General features: G+C 46.5%; 1 non-coding gene and 1 pseudogene across 1 annotated transcript; one reads left to right on the top strand and one right to left on the bottom strand.

The window, feature by feature from the left end:
• The first annotated feature begins 4,973 nt into the window (after positions 1–4,973).
• Positions 4,974–6,160, top strand: LOC136520492 (peroxidase P7-like; annotated as a pseudogene).
• A 4,529-nt stretch (positions 6,161–10,689) lies between these two features.
• LOC136524975 (U5 spliceosomal RNA) lies at positions 10,690–10,809 on the bottom strand. Its single transcript, XR_010776317.1, has one exon. It is a non-coding gene; the product is annotated as a U5 spliceosomal RNA (small nuclear RNA).
• Between the last annotated feature and the right edge of the window lie 4,373 nt (positions 10,810–15,182).

Here is a 15,182-nt window from a genome sequence, read left to right as displayed (position 1 = left end):
AGTGGATTGAGTGAGAAAAACACTTTGAGCAAGCTTGAGCACTTGATTTCTTCGTCAAGCCGGTTTGATTTGCATTTGTTACTCTTGGGGATTTTCCCCTAGCCGGCGAGGCGTCGCCCAAGAGCTTCCATCTTGTGGAAGAGCCTTGGGAAGTTTGTATTACCCTTGTTTTCTAGTGAAGAAACTCAAGTGACCTTTGTGGTATCCTTGAGTGAGGCAAGGAGGTGGAAGAGACTCCGACCTAAGTGGTCACCTCAGCAACGAGGACGTAGGAGCTCCTTTGTGGGGCTGCCGAACCTTGGGATAAATTCTTGTCTCCTGCGTGCTTGTTGTTGTTGTGATTTGCTCGAAATTACATGTATTTGGTTGTCTTCCTCTCTCTAGCTATTCATTAGGGTTTGGGACTCGATCTACGGAGTGGTGGCTTATCAACGTCAAGAGAGTGACCCAACACCTTACCTTACCACTAGAAAGTGGGTTTGTAAGTTATCGGCATCATAAAGTTCATTTTAGCACTTGTAGTTCATTTCCCGTAGGGGTCGGAAGTGCTGACAGTTTGCGTTGGAAGTTCTGACCCAAACTGTTGGGACTTCTGACACGTCGGAAGTTCTGACCCTAACGTCGGGACTTCTGACACGTCGGAAGTTCTGACCCAAACTGTCGGGACTTCCGACATTAACTGACTAGTGCTTTTTGATTCAACTCTTTGGTTGCCGCTGTTTGGCTCCCTAGGTTTATCTAGTATCTTTTATATACTTTGTGGCTAACTTGTGAGGGGTTGTATTACTTTGATTTGGAGTTTCCATTTTGGAAACTCCTATTACTAATCGTTTCCGCTTTTAAATGTGTTGATTTTTCAGAAACGCCTATTCACCCCCCCTCTAGGCAACATCCTAGGTCCTTTCAAAGGAAGAATATCATTCTTAACTAGTCTTTCTATTCCCCTCCTCGAAATATGGCCTAAACGATAGTGCCATAATTTCGACAACGCATCGTGAGCTCTCTTTCTTTTTCTGTTTACATCCATAGGCGAGGATACATTCACATTGTCGCACGCAATGTTCCCATTATCGCATACAACATTCACATCATCACGTAGTGATAACAAATAAAGCTCATTTTGTAAGATAGCAAGACCAACACATGCATCATTAAATGTTATCTTACATTTGCCATTTTTAAAATGGCAATCATATCCATCATTGTCCAAACATGAAACACTTATTAAGTTTCTCTGTAACGAGGGAACATAAAGAACATCTCTAAGTATAAGTTTGAAACCATCAGCAAGCTCTAGAGAAAGATCGTCAACGGCTTCAACTTCTGCTTGGACTCCATTTACTACTTTAACGTGTCTTTCGCTTCTTTCCGTAGTCCTCGTCGAACGGAATCCCTGTAAAGAATTAGCAACATGAATAGTTGCACCTGAGTCAATCCACCAAGCATATTTCGAATACTGTATATACAGGGATTCATTTATGAACGTAATAATGTTCTCACCTTTCTTTGTTATGATCATCTTTAAGTAATCAAAACAATTTTTCTTATAATGTCCCGTCTTCTTGCAATAGAGACATTGATCTTTCTCTACTGTGAACTAGTTCTGCTGAGGCTTATGCAGCATGGGACCCTTTCCCTTTGACTTTGAGGAGAAGTTGGTATTATTATTCTGTTTCTTATTGTCTTTCAAATAATTGATAGAGCCACCATTGACAGCTTTCATCCTCTCCTCTTCTTGCACACATATAGCCATGAGCCTCTCCATGTCCTATTTCTCGGGCTGTATGTTGTAGTTGACAACAAAAGTGTCAAACTCTTTTGGCAAGAAAGTAAAAAACAGATGGATAAGGAACTCATCCTTGAGAGCCAGATCCATTGGTTTTAGCTTGGATGCCAGATTGCTCATTCTTAGTATATGCTCTCTTATGCCACCATTACCTGAGTACCTCTCTGTCACCAGCTACTTTATCAGCTGGGGAGCATATGTCTTTGAAGAGCTAGTAAACTGACTCTTTATTCTTTCGAGATACTCGGTGACGGTGTCACACTCTGGGATTGAGCCCACAATTACAGGCGCAATCGTGTTCTTTATCACAGCCAAACACTTCTTGTTGGCAGTGACCCATTTTCTATGCTTAAGGTCATAGGACATCTTTAGGGATGTAAAATCCCTCTCTCTGGTTGCCCAAGCGGCATCAACCTTGTTTGTCTCCCTCACCGGTGCCACAGGCTCTGTGAGACACGATGTGGTGACTACCCAGTCCACCTCAGCTAAGATGAAGGCCAGATCGATCTTTTTCTTCCACTCAATGTAGTTATCACCTTTGAGAGTGGGGATCTCTTTGATACAACTCATCAAGTTGTATCCACCTGAAAACACAATTTAAATAGTGTGAGAACATAAATAATAACAATAACAATTGCATGCCTTGGTTTTAACGTTGGTCAAAATTAAAACATGCAATTGTTCTCTACACTAATTATACATCACTGTTGGGCAGAAATAGAATTAATGCATGATAAAGCATAATAATATTGCCATTAATCAACGTTGGTCAGAATAATAACAATATTATGATCAATTAAAACATACCATTTTTAAAATTAAATTCTCCCATTGGTTCAAATTTAATAATAAAAATAACATCTTTAAATACGCAGCGGAATAAATGAACTTATTTTCTTGAATTTTACCCACAGGGAAAAATACTTTTTTTATTTTCTTTTGAGCCAATTTCCATTTTTCAATTTTCTGGAAAAAGAAAAATGCGAAACCGGGCTCATTCTTTACTGTTTTGGCCCAAAACCGGTAAAAAGCCGGCTCGGCCCATCGCCTCCGCGCGCGCGAGCTGCCACCCAGGCCGCAACGTGGGCCTGGGCTGGCAAAGCTCCGCGGCGCGCTCGCTTGCTTGGGCCGCGATGCGATCTATTCGATCTGAGCCGTTCGTCTGCATCGGACAGCTACGTGGCATCTTCGGATGAATAAAAACCGCCGACGCCGGCCTCCTCCCGAAACCCTAACTCATTTTCTCCTCTGCTCTCTCTCTTCGCCGCTCTCACTTCTCTCCACAGTGGCAACCGAGCGAGTTCGAGCGAGGCGAAACGGTGGAGCTATGGCGCCGTCGCCGGCCCCCTCGCCGGCGTGCGCGCTCCCTAGCGGGTGAGCGCGCCGCCGTCCAGCGGCCTGGCTGTGGCGCCCCTTTGGCTAGAGCCCGGCGAGCAGCGCCCCCAGCTCGGCGTCTTTTCCCCGCGCGCCGACGTGACAGCGGCGCTGCGCAGCGGCGAGGTGGGCCTCCCTTTCCCCTTCTTCCCCTTCGGATTTGGTTCTCTTTTGGTGCTCGGATTGAACCGATTTGAGATGGGGATCGAAGTTAGGGTTAAGGTTTTACTGTTTCTCTTCTCCGTTGAAGACTTTTACAGGTTTAGGGTTCGACTCTTACGTTCTTAAGGCCAAAACCCTCTTCTTTTTATCCGTTCCTTAACCCAGTTAGGGTTTGGGTTCAACCGAACTTTCTTTTCTTAACCCAGTTAGGGTTAGGGTTCATCCAAACCCTCTTTCCTTTTCTCAGATCCGAACGGATCTAAACTGATAAGCTAGATCTATACCTAAACGAGGCTCTGGTACCATCGTTACATTCTTTGAATCACTAGGATCATAGATCTAGACGGTAGAAGGGTTCTATTCGGTATAAGAGAAGCAGTACATTCTAATGCATGTAGAACTAGAGAGAAGGAAGATGTAGAAGATGGTCGTGTCAGACCTGAGACCATAGTGGAAGAAGATCCGCTCGTGTTCGCCATGGGGTCGATGTCTGCGCTAAGGCAGCGACGGTCGGTGAAGGCGGGTCGGTGATGCGCGGTGGCGACCGGCGGTGAAGACAGTGGAGTCCGATGGCGGCGCGGCTGGTGGCTTCCCGTCACTGGCTGCGCGCCCTCTAGATCGAACTAGGGTTTTGGTGTCGGTGGAGAGCTCGGCTCAGATCAACCTCGTGATTAGAGCCACCGGCCCCCACCTCTTTTTATAGCGCAGGGTGACAGGGGCCCTCCAGCCATGGTGGGTTGGGCGCCCCCGATTAGGACGTGAATCAAAGGCCCAACTAGGTTGTTGGGTCCAGTTAGGTTAGATATCAATCTAACACTAATTAGTTACAGTAGATTTGCTCATCAGTCGATAGCTACCATTCTTATGTAACTAAAAAGATGCTAGGAAGGCAGCATTTGCCAAATTCGCAAAGTTTTTTAACTTTTGAATTTATTTAATCTGTTAATTTTCTCATCACTCAGTCACACCATTACAGTCACCAGGCATTTGCAATATGAGACTCTATACATGGAGGAAAAGCACTTTGTTGCGAATTTGGCACACTGCACACTCGAAACTAAACAATACGGGTCGCTCCCCTTGCCTATGAGGAGATTGCATGTCCAAGAGTCAACTACATCAGCGCATATACCCTCGATCTCGTCAACCAGACCAACTACTCCGATGTACTCTGCACTACACAGAGCAGCAAGTTGCAGTTTCACAAAAGATGATGATTGCTGGAACATGCGCGCAACCAAACCAGCGTCGTCTACACCGATCTGATCTTCTGATTAAATTTTATTTTTTAGTACAAATTTGCTTCTTTATTTTTTACTGGTTTGCAGCAGTACTACAGTCCAACCCTAATCTGCCCACCGCCACCTTCTGGCCAGGCAACGCCGTGCGCATTAGTCAACCAATCCAGCGCGAGTTCAGGCGCTCGCCCATATGGGCTAACCGGCCAAGGCAATGCAATGCAAGCACCAAACTGGAGCCACAGCACACTATATATATACGCGGCCAGGTCCTTGTTCCTTCACATCGATCAACCATTGGTCTATAATCTTCTGGTTGCATCACTGCTGCTCACCAGCAAGCTTGCATCGTAACTGCTTCTATTTGCAAGTCTGAGTCCACATCATCAGGTCGATCGGTTAGCTTCTTAACCATGGCAGCGAGCGCATCATCAGTGATAAGGTGCTTGCTCACGGTGGCTGTGGTGCTGTCTCCCCTGCTGGCCGGCGCTGCTGCCGGCGGCGGGCTGTCGACGAGCTTCTACAGCAAGAAGTGCCCGAACGTGCAGAGCATCGTGCGGGCCGGGATGACGTCCGCCGTGGCGGCGGAGAAGCGCATGGGCGCCTCCATCCTCCGCATGTTCTTCCACGACTGCTTCGTCAATGTAGGGGCAACATTGATTGCATTCTAATCTGTCGCCTGTTTCCGATCGATGCATGCACTGTACAGCATGTACCAAAGCGTCGTCATTACTGATGGGAGCGCGCTCCTTGGTTCGGTTACGTTGCAGGGATGTGACGCGTCCATCTTGCTGGACGACACGGCGACCTTCACCGGCGAGAAGAACGCCGGGCCCAACGCCAACTCGGTGCGCGGGTACGAGGTCATCGACGCCATCAAGACCCAGGTGGAGGCGTCCTGCAACGCCACCGTCTCCTGCGCCGACATCCTCGCCCTCGCTGCCCGAGACGCTGTCAACCTCGTATGACGCAATGCAATGCTTTACAATGCAAGCTACTGACGCGAGACCTGAGATCCACCTTCCAATATAATGCAGCTCGGCGGGCCGACATGGACGGTGTACCTCGGCCGGCGGGACGCGCGGACGGCGAGCCAGAGCGACGCGAACGCCAACCTCCCGGGGCCCGGGTCCAGCCTCGCCACCCTCGTCACCATGTTCGGCAACAAGGGCCTGTCGGCGCGTGACATGACGGCGCTGTCGGGCGCGCACACCATCGGGCAGGCCCGGTGCGCCACGTTCCGCGACCGCATCTACAACGACGCCAACATCAACGCCACCTTCGCGTCTCTCCGGCAGCAGACGTGCCGCAGGCCAGCGACGGCGGCGCCGGCGACGCCGCGCTGGCCCCCATCGACGTGCAGAGCCCCGAGGCGTTCGACAACGCCTACTACCAGAACCTGATGGCCAGGCAAGGGCTGTTCCACTCCGACCAGGAGCTCTTCAGCGGCGGCTCGCAGGACGCGCTGGTGAAGAAGTACAGCGGCAACGCCGCCATGTTCGCCGCCGACTTCGCCAGGGCGATGGTGAGGATGGGCGCCATCAGCCCGCTCACGGGAGCGCAGGGCGAGGTCAGGCTCGACTGCAGGAAGGTCAACTAGCGTCAACTGCTGCTGGACGATGGATTTTGGATATCGATTCGTCATTCGTGTGTGTTCCAGCTTCCGGTCCAAGTAGGGTCGTCGAACTGGATGGTGGATATCTTCAGAGTCGTGAACAGTCAAAAACTGCGTGGCTGTTCGTATCGTAGCACGCTTAAATTAATCAATTGTTTCTGATCATCCTACGTGGCAGGAATAATCCTGTTCTTCTTTCTTATCGGCAACTGTAACTGTAATGGTAAATTCGTCACGTTTTTATTTGATCCAAATTTGTACTAGTACTAGCGACTTTGTAGTATACATGTGGAATACGAATCTTTGTTACAGGGCCTAAAGCTCTAATCTAACCAGTAGTATATTGTCTGGTTATGTTAAGTGAATGTGCATTTTCATGTTAAATTTAGTCAAGAAAAATAGCAGTGAATTCGTGATAATAAATGTGTGCTCATGTAAACTACCAGCGGCAACTATGAACATACCGATCATGACAAAAACAATATAGAATTTCATAAAGTTAGAGGGGTTATTATACCCTGCGGAGGGATCTATGCTTAAGGCACTAATGGCTTATTCACACGAGTCATCATCATGTGTTGCTCGAAGTCGTGGACCACAGTCGATGCAGGAAGATATTCGCAGTCACTACCGGAGACTGTGTAGTTACCGAGTGCCCAGAAAATTACCGAGTGTCAAAAGTCGGGACACTCGGAAAACATTTATTACCGAGTGCCAACACTCGGAAAACATAAACACCCGGTAGTAGACCTCTTTACCGAGTCAGAACACTCGGTAACCTTAAACACTCGGTAGAACTACAATTTTACCGAAGGGGCGCACTCGGTAAAAATAGACACTCGGTATTGAGCTGCCACGTCTCCTGGTATACCAACCGTGCGCCAAACGGCGTCACGGCATGACATGTTTGCCGAGTGTAGAAGTATTTGCACTCGGTAATAATAAAGTTTTACCGAGTGTAAGTTCACAACACTCGGTAAACACTATCTTTTACCGAGTGTAAGTTCACAACACTCGGTAAACACTATCTTTTACCGAGTGTACTGGCGCACACTCGGTAAAATTCAACCAAATTTCTTGTTTTTCCCTTCATTCTTTTTCCTCTATCCACATATGATATTTAGTACTCCATTCCAAAATATGGTGTTTATTTCGATTTATTTACTATATTTCACAAAATTTTCATTCTTTATGATAATTAGATACATATCGTGTAAATTTAATTGTAATAATTAAAATCGAACTCGATAAATCACGAGATTGGAAGAATTAACATTGAAGCATACATCTATATTATAGAAAAATTTTCATAACGTTTCGGAAGTATTTTTACATTCGTCGCTGCCGAACCGGTACATCTCCCAAAGAGACACTAAACATTCACAATGACGAATAGGATTTCTATTAAGAGTGAAATTCAACATTATGATTTGAACTTGGAATTTTTTAGATAGTAAATAGATGACATGAAATAGTTCATGTGAAAGTTTGGTGAATTTTAGAATTAAATTGGCATTTTTTCATTTTTGTTTTGCATGAAATAATGGAGACTTTTACCGAGTGTGACCTCAAACACTCGGTAAAGATTAGCCACGGCCCACCTGTCTCTTTACCGAGTGCCGTAGATTTAGGCACTCGGTAAACATGTACCAGGCCCACATGTTATTGGGCTGCGGTGCTTCTGTTTACCGAGTGCCGTAGATCTGGGCACTCGGTAAACATGTACCAGGCCCACATGTAATTGGGCTGCGGTGCTTGAGTTTACCGAGTGCCGTATATCTAGGCACTCGGTAAACAGAGGCATTCACTTAGTCGTTTCTCTCTCAAATCGTGCAGACGACACACACACCGCACGCCCGCGCATCCCCGTCGCACCGCCGCCGTCCCCCGCGCCGGCGCCTCCCCGCCGTCCCCCGCACTTGCGCCCGCGCCTCCCCGCGCCCGCGCGCTCCACGCCGACGCCGGCGCCTCCCCGCCGTCGCCGGCGCCTCCCCACCGCCGCGGCCGCCTCCTCCCCTCCACGCCGTCGCAGAACCGGCGCGCGCGGTGGAAGACGAAGCAGCTGGAGAAGGGGAAAGGAAGGGCTGAAGCTCCAGCTCGACGCTGGCCGTCCTGGACGCGAGCGCGCTGGACACCTGGGCGATCCACGGCGTCGTCTGACTCCGACGAGCTCCCGGCCTCCCGCTCGACACCGAGCACGCGGACGCGCAGCCCCCGGCTCCAACTCCATCCAATCGTCGGAGTCAGACTCCATCCCCCGGCTCCAACGGTATGTTCTTGAACAAGAAAATTAGACATAACTCAGATCCCTACTAAATAGTAATAACAAATAAAAAAGAGATCTCACAAGACTAGAAGATTATGCTATCTGCATGATTGATACTTGGCAGAATCATATCTAGCATCCAGATTGTTATTATGAGGGATCTTGTATCAGATCTATGATCATCAAAAGATATTCGTATTACTGACTTCAAAAACAGGATACGAAGCATAGCCATAGATTTAGGGTACTACTAACTTCATACTATTGTAAATCCAAACTTAAGATAGATGCTTCATGCTTGTGCAGTCAAGATGTCAATTGACTGATGCTCTGCTGCCTAAAAGTCCAGTGCCAAAATGACTGACATACTGAGCTTAACAAAGTACACAGAATCCACAATTGTTTTATCTGCATTCTTGTTCTGGTATGAAATAGGGCCGTATTCTTCTGAGCAAACTAAATTGTGTACTCCAAGTTATAGCAACCAAAGCATTTCAAAGTCGATTATGAGTTCAGTGACAGAAGAGAAAAATCACTGATTTTCATTGGCCTGCTGGAACTAGCTCCAACAATATTGCATTTGTGGAACCAAACCATTATTCCATACAATTCTGTATATCCCACATTCCCACATAGCCAATATAATATCTGACAGATTATGTATGTTTCCTAGCTGTACAAAAATCACTCCTGTCCTGTTACAAAGACCAGACATGTACATAGGAATATGTCAGATTACCTCCACAACGTTTTTTTCTTCGACAAGGAAAGGCATCCATAGCTCGATGAAGCAGGCTGAGGTTGCAATAGATCAGTATAATCTGTATCAGATTTCTTAAACACAGATTGAAATTCTGCACGACCACGCTTCTGTGGCCTCGTAGAAGCTTTTGGTGAATCATTGCTTTCTCGATCACTGTTACTTCCATCCTACAGTCCATAACAGATTTCCTTGTGAGTATTTTTCAATAAATGTAACTGAAGCATATAGCATTATTCTGAAATGTAATTCACGACTACTGAAGCCACATACCCCATCACATAAGGAGTTGAACCCAGCAAGACAATTCAGTACAATTACTCATGTGCAACAAATAGTTCTAGATCTTAGCATTTGTGACTGATGCAAAACTAATTACTGATTTTGCATATAATAAGAAGCAAAAAAAAATGTTTTTGAGGCATTTTTTTTTCTCAAACAACGCAGGTGAGCTGTGTGTCATTTCATTAAGAGGAGAATAAAAAACAAACAGAGGATAGGCAGAGCCTGCTCCCCCAAGTAACCAATTACAAGACTCTTAGCACCACACAATATGAAAAACAGACGACCACTACCAAAAAAGCGCCTAAACAGCTACAGGCAGCAACCTACTAAGAAGCTGTTGCGGAGCCTTAGCTCCAGCCCAACACCACAACATACACTCTTCAGTAACTACAGCTAAAACCCTTTGAACACAAGGACTAGCACCCTCAAAGACACATGCATTCCTATGCTTCCACAACTCCCAAGCAACCAGAATGATGAGTGAATTCAATCCTTTTCTTATCTCTTTTGGAACATCCATATTGTTTTGCACCACCAGCTACAAAAACGAGAATCCTGTAGCTTCGGTGCAAGGGGAAGCAAGCCCAACACATGAAAGATAGTCGTCCAAACCTGCCCTGCGAAAACACAAGCAACCAGGGTATGCTGTATTGTTTCATCAGCTTGATCACATAAAGGGTAAACAGACGGGTGAGGAAGTCCTCTTTTTGCATGAGAAATAGTTGGGGTTTGGCAGGTTTGATCTAGGGGCAGCGTAAGTGCATAGAGTGTGAAATGATGTGGTCAATTCTGAAATAACTGCATGAAGTGGGGGAGTCTGTTGAGAGGACTTTTGAGGCGTTGAGCTTTAGGAAAGGGAGGAGACCACAAAACTAGTTTTATAAACCAGAAAAACAACTGAAATATGGTTTGGTTCACATGATCACTTCCTTCTTGCCAAATGCACATTGTTCAGCGTAGGGTATAATCATATATTAAAATCAAGAAAAAATAACTCACAGAAACTTCCATGAATTGCACAATAGGAGATATACTCTTATTTTTTCTTTCAGAAATATGTAAATTCTGTTTGAGCTTCAGATCATAAATGTTGTATTAATGAATTAGCTACAATCTAAAAATAGATTAGATGTACCCCACAAAACTAGTATTGAATTGTTGGGCTCCTCAAGAACAACCCAACTTTGCATTGAATTGTTGGGCTCCTCCTCACAGAGAGGAAGAACCCTCCAAAAATAGGCGTATGCTGCTTGGTGCAGCGGGCACACGCTATTCTTTAGTAAAAGGCGAAAGAATAGTTCGCTCTGTGCCCACTGGGCACGGCCAGCTTTGCTGATCTGAATTTCATGAGTGAAGGCAAGGAGGGCACGGCCAGCTTGTCATCGGTGATTTGTTTGTGGTAGTACCATGCCCGCAGAGGAAACAGAGTCACCAGAGCACAGGCAGTGCACCTGCCCCTAACTAAGGAGCAATACTTGACAGTAAACATGAGATTACATCGTCTGTGATTAATTGCACTGAAATTGATTTATGATTTATCATGTGCTCGTGTACGTGCAGGTGCCTCCTGCTTGGTGTGCGGGGATGGACAACTGCTGGGAGGCCATTGTGGACATGTGGTTGAGTGAGGAGTACGAGCAATATCACGCCGTACGCTCACGTTGCCGTGCGATGATGCAGGGTTCCTCGCACAAACAAGGGCCCACTACCCTCAAGGAATATGCAGCCAGATATGTACGCGGATTTCATTTCGTTGTTGCTACGCTAACTTCTGAATGCATAATATCTTATTGTTGTGTTTCTTCCTGCAGACGCGGTTCCACCCCGGCCAGGAGTGCGCCTCGTTCAAGGCATATGCCTTGGCACACAAGGGCAAGGCAAAGGACCCCGACCTCGTCTACAACCCGGAGGACCCGCCCGAGGCATACAGTAACCTGAGCGTGCACAGTCGCCTCAGCGAGTACACGGCGATGGCGAGAGAGATCCATGGGCCAGAATTTGATCCGAGCACCGCTGACCTCGAGGGTGACATCGTCATGAGGTTGGGACCAGGTAAGCCACACGGGAGGTACTATATGGGCAACAGCACCAAAGACACGGCCAACACTCAGACACTCGCCCAGATTAGAGCCCGGAGCACGAGTTCGAGCCCGGCCATACGCCCACGCTCACAGCCCCAGGTGGTAGCACTCCAGGTTAGTTCTGTTGCATTCGTTGTCCATTCATTTTCTACCCGTTCTTTATTTGCATTCTAACTATGTGATAAATAATTGTAGGCCCAGATTGAAGCCCTGCAGGAGTCACAGCAGGCCTCACAGAGCCAGTTTCAGGCCCTCCAGCTATCGCACCAGGCCGAGTTGGCACAGGAGAGGGCGCGAGTGCAGGCCCAGCTTGAGGCCTTCCAGCAGTCGCAGAAGGCCTGGTACGAGTACATGGCCAGCTTTTCTCAGAGCATGGGCCAGCCTCCACCGCCTCCGCCGCCGCTGATGATACCGTTGGTGCCTCCACCTCCGCGCGACGGCACTCCTGTGAGTCACTCTTCATCTTGAAAGGCTTTTTCAGTTCAGATTGTGCTACAGTCAACACTATCATGTTAGAACCTAGAAGAGAGTAGGATACATACATGTATAAGTTAGATTATTAGTAATATTGTTCAGACCTTGAAAGGCATCATGTTAGGTTCTACATGAGTACATAGGTGTTTGTCCAATTCATGTTCAGTCTACTCGACCATGTGTGACGATATCTTGCACATAGAGGAGACCTAAACAGCAACTAACTTGATATGTGTTATCTATTATATGCCTATATATTGATGTCACTGTTAACTGGTCTTTCGAAGGAATATTTGAATTTGGCATACTACCTTATGATTAATTGACAAATATGTTTATTTTCTTTTGCTCCCTCATTCCAGGGACCTTCTACAGCTGGATCGAACAACGATCAAGACTTGGACTTGTCTCCGTTTCTCGGTAGGGCTCCGACCATGTGACAGGACCATGTTTCACTTGTTTGTATGTTGAACTTAGAAGTGGGTTGAACTTTGTGGACTTTGGACATGTTGATGGTGTTTGTGGACTTTGCATTGTGCTTGTGACATTTGTTGTAGCTATATGTTGGTTATAATGAGTGGATGTGACATTTGTGGACATATATGTGATATATATTGTCTATCTGTTGGTAACTGTGATATTCTGTTATAATTGTTGTTAATTGTGGCTGGATATGCACTGAAACAAACAAAAAAAATACTGTGGACAAGTTTTACCGAGTGTTACACTCGGTAATGGTCATGTTTACCGAGTGTTACACTCGGTAAAACAGAGAACAGAACCAAATTGGTTCTGATTCTGTTAATTTTGCCGAGTGGTGCCATTTTTTACCGAGTGCCACGACCCCACTCGGATATATGTGCCATTTTTTACCGAGTGGAACACTCGGTTAACGAGTTACATGTTTACCGAGTGTTACTGGTACACTCGGTAAACTATATTAGGGAAAAATATTTGCGGAATTGTTTTAATCATGAAAATAGTTATCTGTTTACCGAGTGCTATGTCTAACACTCGGTAAACGACGCCGTTAACGGCGAGCTTGGGGACTGACGACCGTCACGTCGTAGTTGTTTACCGAGTGCCGGCGTAGCACTCGGTAAGATTTATTCTCCGAGTGCCCCGTTAGTTGACACTCGGTAAACTAACTTTACCGAGTCGTTGTTTACCGAGTCATGTTTACCGAGTGTGGCACTCGGTAAACAATTTACCGAGTGTTTCGCCATATTTGCCGAGTGTTTATCACACTCGGTAATTAATCAGTATCCCGTAGTGAGTGCAGCTTCTCGACTCGAACGGGTACCAGGAAGAAGACGATCCGTCGAAGTCGACCAGGGAGTGTGCGCTACGATCCGGGGGGTGCGCGCGAAGTAGAAGGTGATGATTTGACGGCGAGCAGTCGCGGCGGCGCTCCCCAAAAACCTAATAGAGGTTTGGGACGGGGGAACTCAGAGGTAGCTCGACCGAGAGGTGGCGGCGCAGTGGGAAGAGTTTGAGTGATGCTTTTTAGGGCTGGCGGGAGAGTGCAGGGGTTTAAGGCAAAACCAAACCGCGCTCGCCTCGCCTCGGCGGCAGCGGCACGTACATGTGTGGCATGCTCTTAACCTCTTTTTAACTTGTTAATAGGTGCACACATAGTTTACCTATTTAAGTTGACTCAACAAAAAGTCAGAATCCCCATACTGGATTAAAACTATGATGCATCGTAGCAAATCACTGTGGGCTTGAGATTTATTTGATTATAAATAAAATATGGACCAAGCTCATATTAAACCTAACAGGTTACAGATGCAATTTCAGCTTATAAGAAAATGATCTGAGAAACTAATATTACTCCAGAAACTAAGAATCTTTTTGGTCCAGTAAGTAGGTATTAGCGGCACAATTACGCCGAATCTGGATCGAGGCAGATCGGTCGATCTCTACAACTAAAATAAGAGGCAACGTCCCTGAATAAAATATCAGCTGCGGCCAAGAGCATGGAGCCTGAACCCGAATAATTTTAGTTCAAGTTGCTGGAGGGAGCATGGGTAGGGTCGACATACCTGTCCTCCAACTGGTTTTGCGAGCACACCACACGTCCACTTGCTCGGAAGTCGGAATGCCTGTTGGGAGATGCCCGCCGCCTCTGCCTCTGTTCGTCGCCGTGGAGCGTGGATTGGTTGGCCCCGTGCGTGTCCTCATCCGCCAGCTCCACGCGTACGTGTTCATCCAGTCCCAGTGAACCGCACCTGTCCCGTCCAGTCGGCCGCCACCAAACCCACGGGCAAAACCTTTGGCAGGGCGCCCATAGCCATAGGTAGGCAGACCTGTAAGGCCTTGTTTAAATTTAGGGTTTTTATAGTTGAGAACACGTGACAGGGCTACAGTACAACAGTCGAACGAGATGATACAACATGAGCGATTTTCTTCCCCAGTATGCCTTCACCGCTTTGATGTTCGAACACATGACATGATCATATAGTAAACATGGATGGTGTCTATATGTAGTTGCGTTTCCATAACCTGCTGGCCATGTAAGTGACACTGCTTCGTTCACTCCTTGCGTGGTCGTTCACCGCTTATTCCACTACTCCCTACTGATGAGTTCTATCTATAGCTATATATATAGAGTACTGTAGTTCATGAGAAGCTAGCTATAGCTAGCTTACATGTCGGTCTATCCATCGTTCACATCATGTGTTACATAGAGGTGTCGCATGAGGTGTTCGGATACTAATAAAAAAATGAATTATAGAATCTGTCAGTAAACCGCGAGACAAATTTATTAACCCTAATTAATCCATCATTAGCACATGTATTATAGAAGCACCATATTGTCAAATCATGGACTAATTAGGCTTAAAAGATTCGTCTCGCAAAGTAGTCGCAATCTGTGCAATTAGTTATTTTTTAGTCTATATTTAATACTCCATGCATGTATCCAAACATTCAATGTGATAGGGTGTAAACTTTTGAGGAAGAAACTAAACAAGGCCTGAGTGTGCTCTTATGATCCGTGATCACGAGGTTTTGTAGCGTTCCAGCATCTGACTGCGCACACGCATCTCTGTTTGGAACTGGTGGCGTGGAAGCCAGATCACCTTATCTAATACGCGTGTATTCATCTCAATCCACATGGGTTGAAGTGGATTGTAGTGG

The sequence above is a fragment of the Miscanthus floridulus genome, chromosome 18, assembly GCF_019320115.1.
Source record: "Miscanthus floridulus cultivar M001 chromosome 18, ASM1932011v1, whole genome shotgun sequence".
Classification (NCBI taxonomy): Eukaryota; Viridiplantae; Streptophyta; class Magnoliopsida; order Poales; family Poaceae; genus Miscanthus; species Miscanthus floridulus.
The sequence above is the reverse complement of the archived record's forward strand: the minus strand, read 5'-3'. Positions and strand labels throughout refer to the sequence as shown.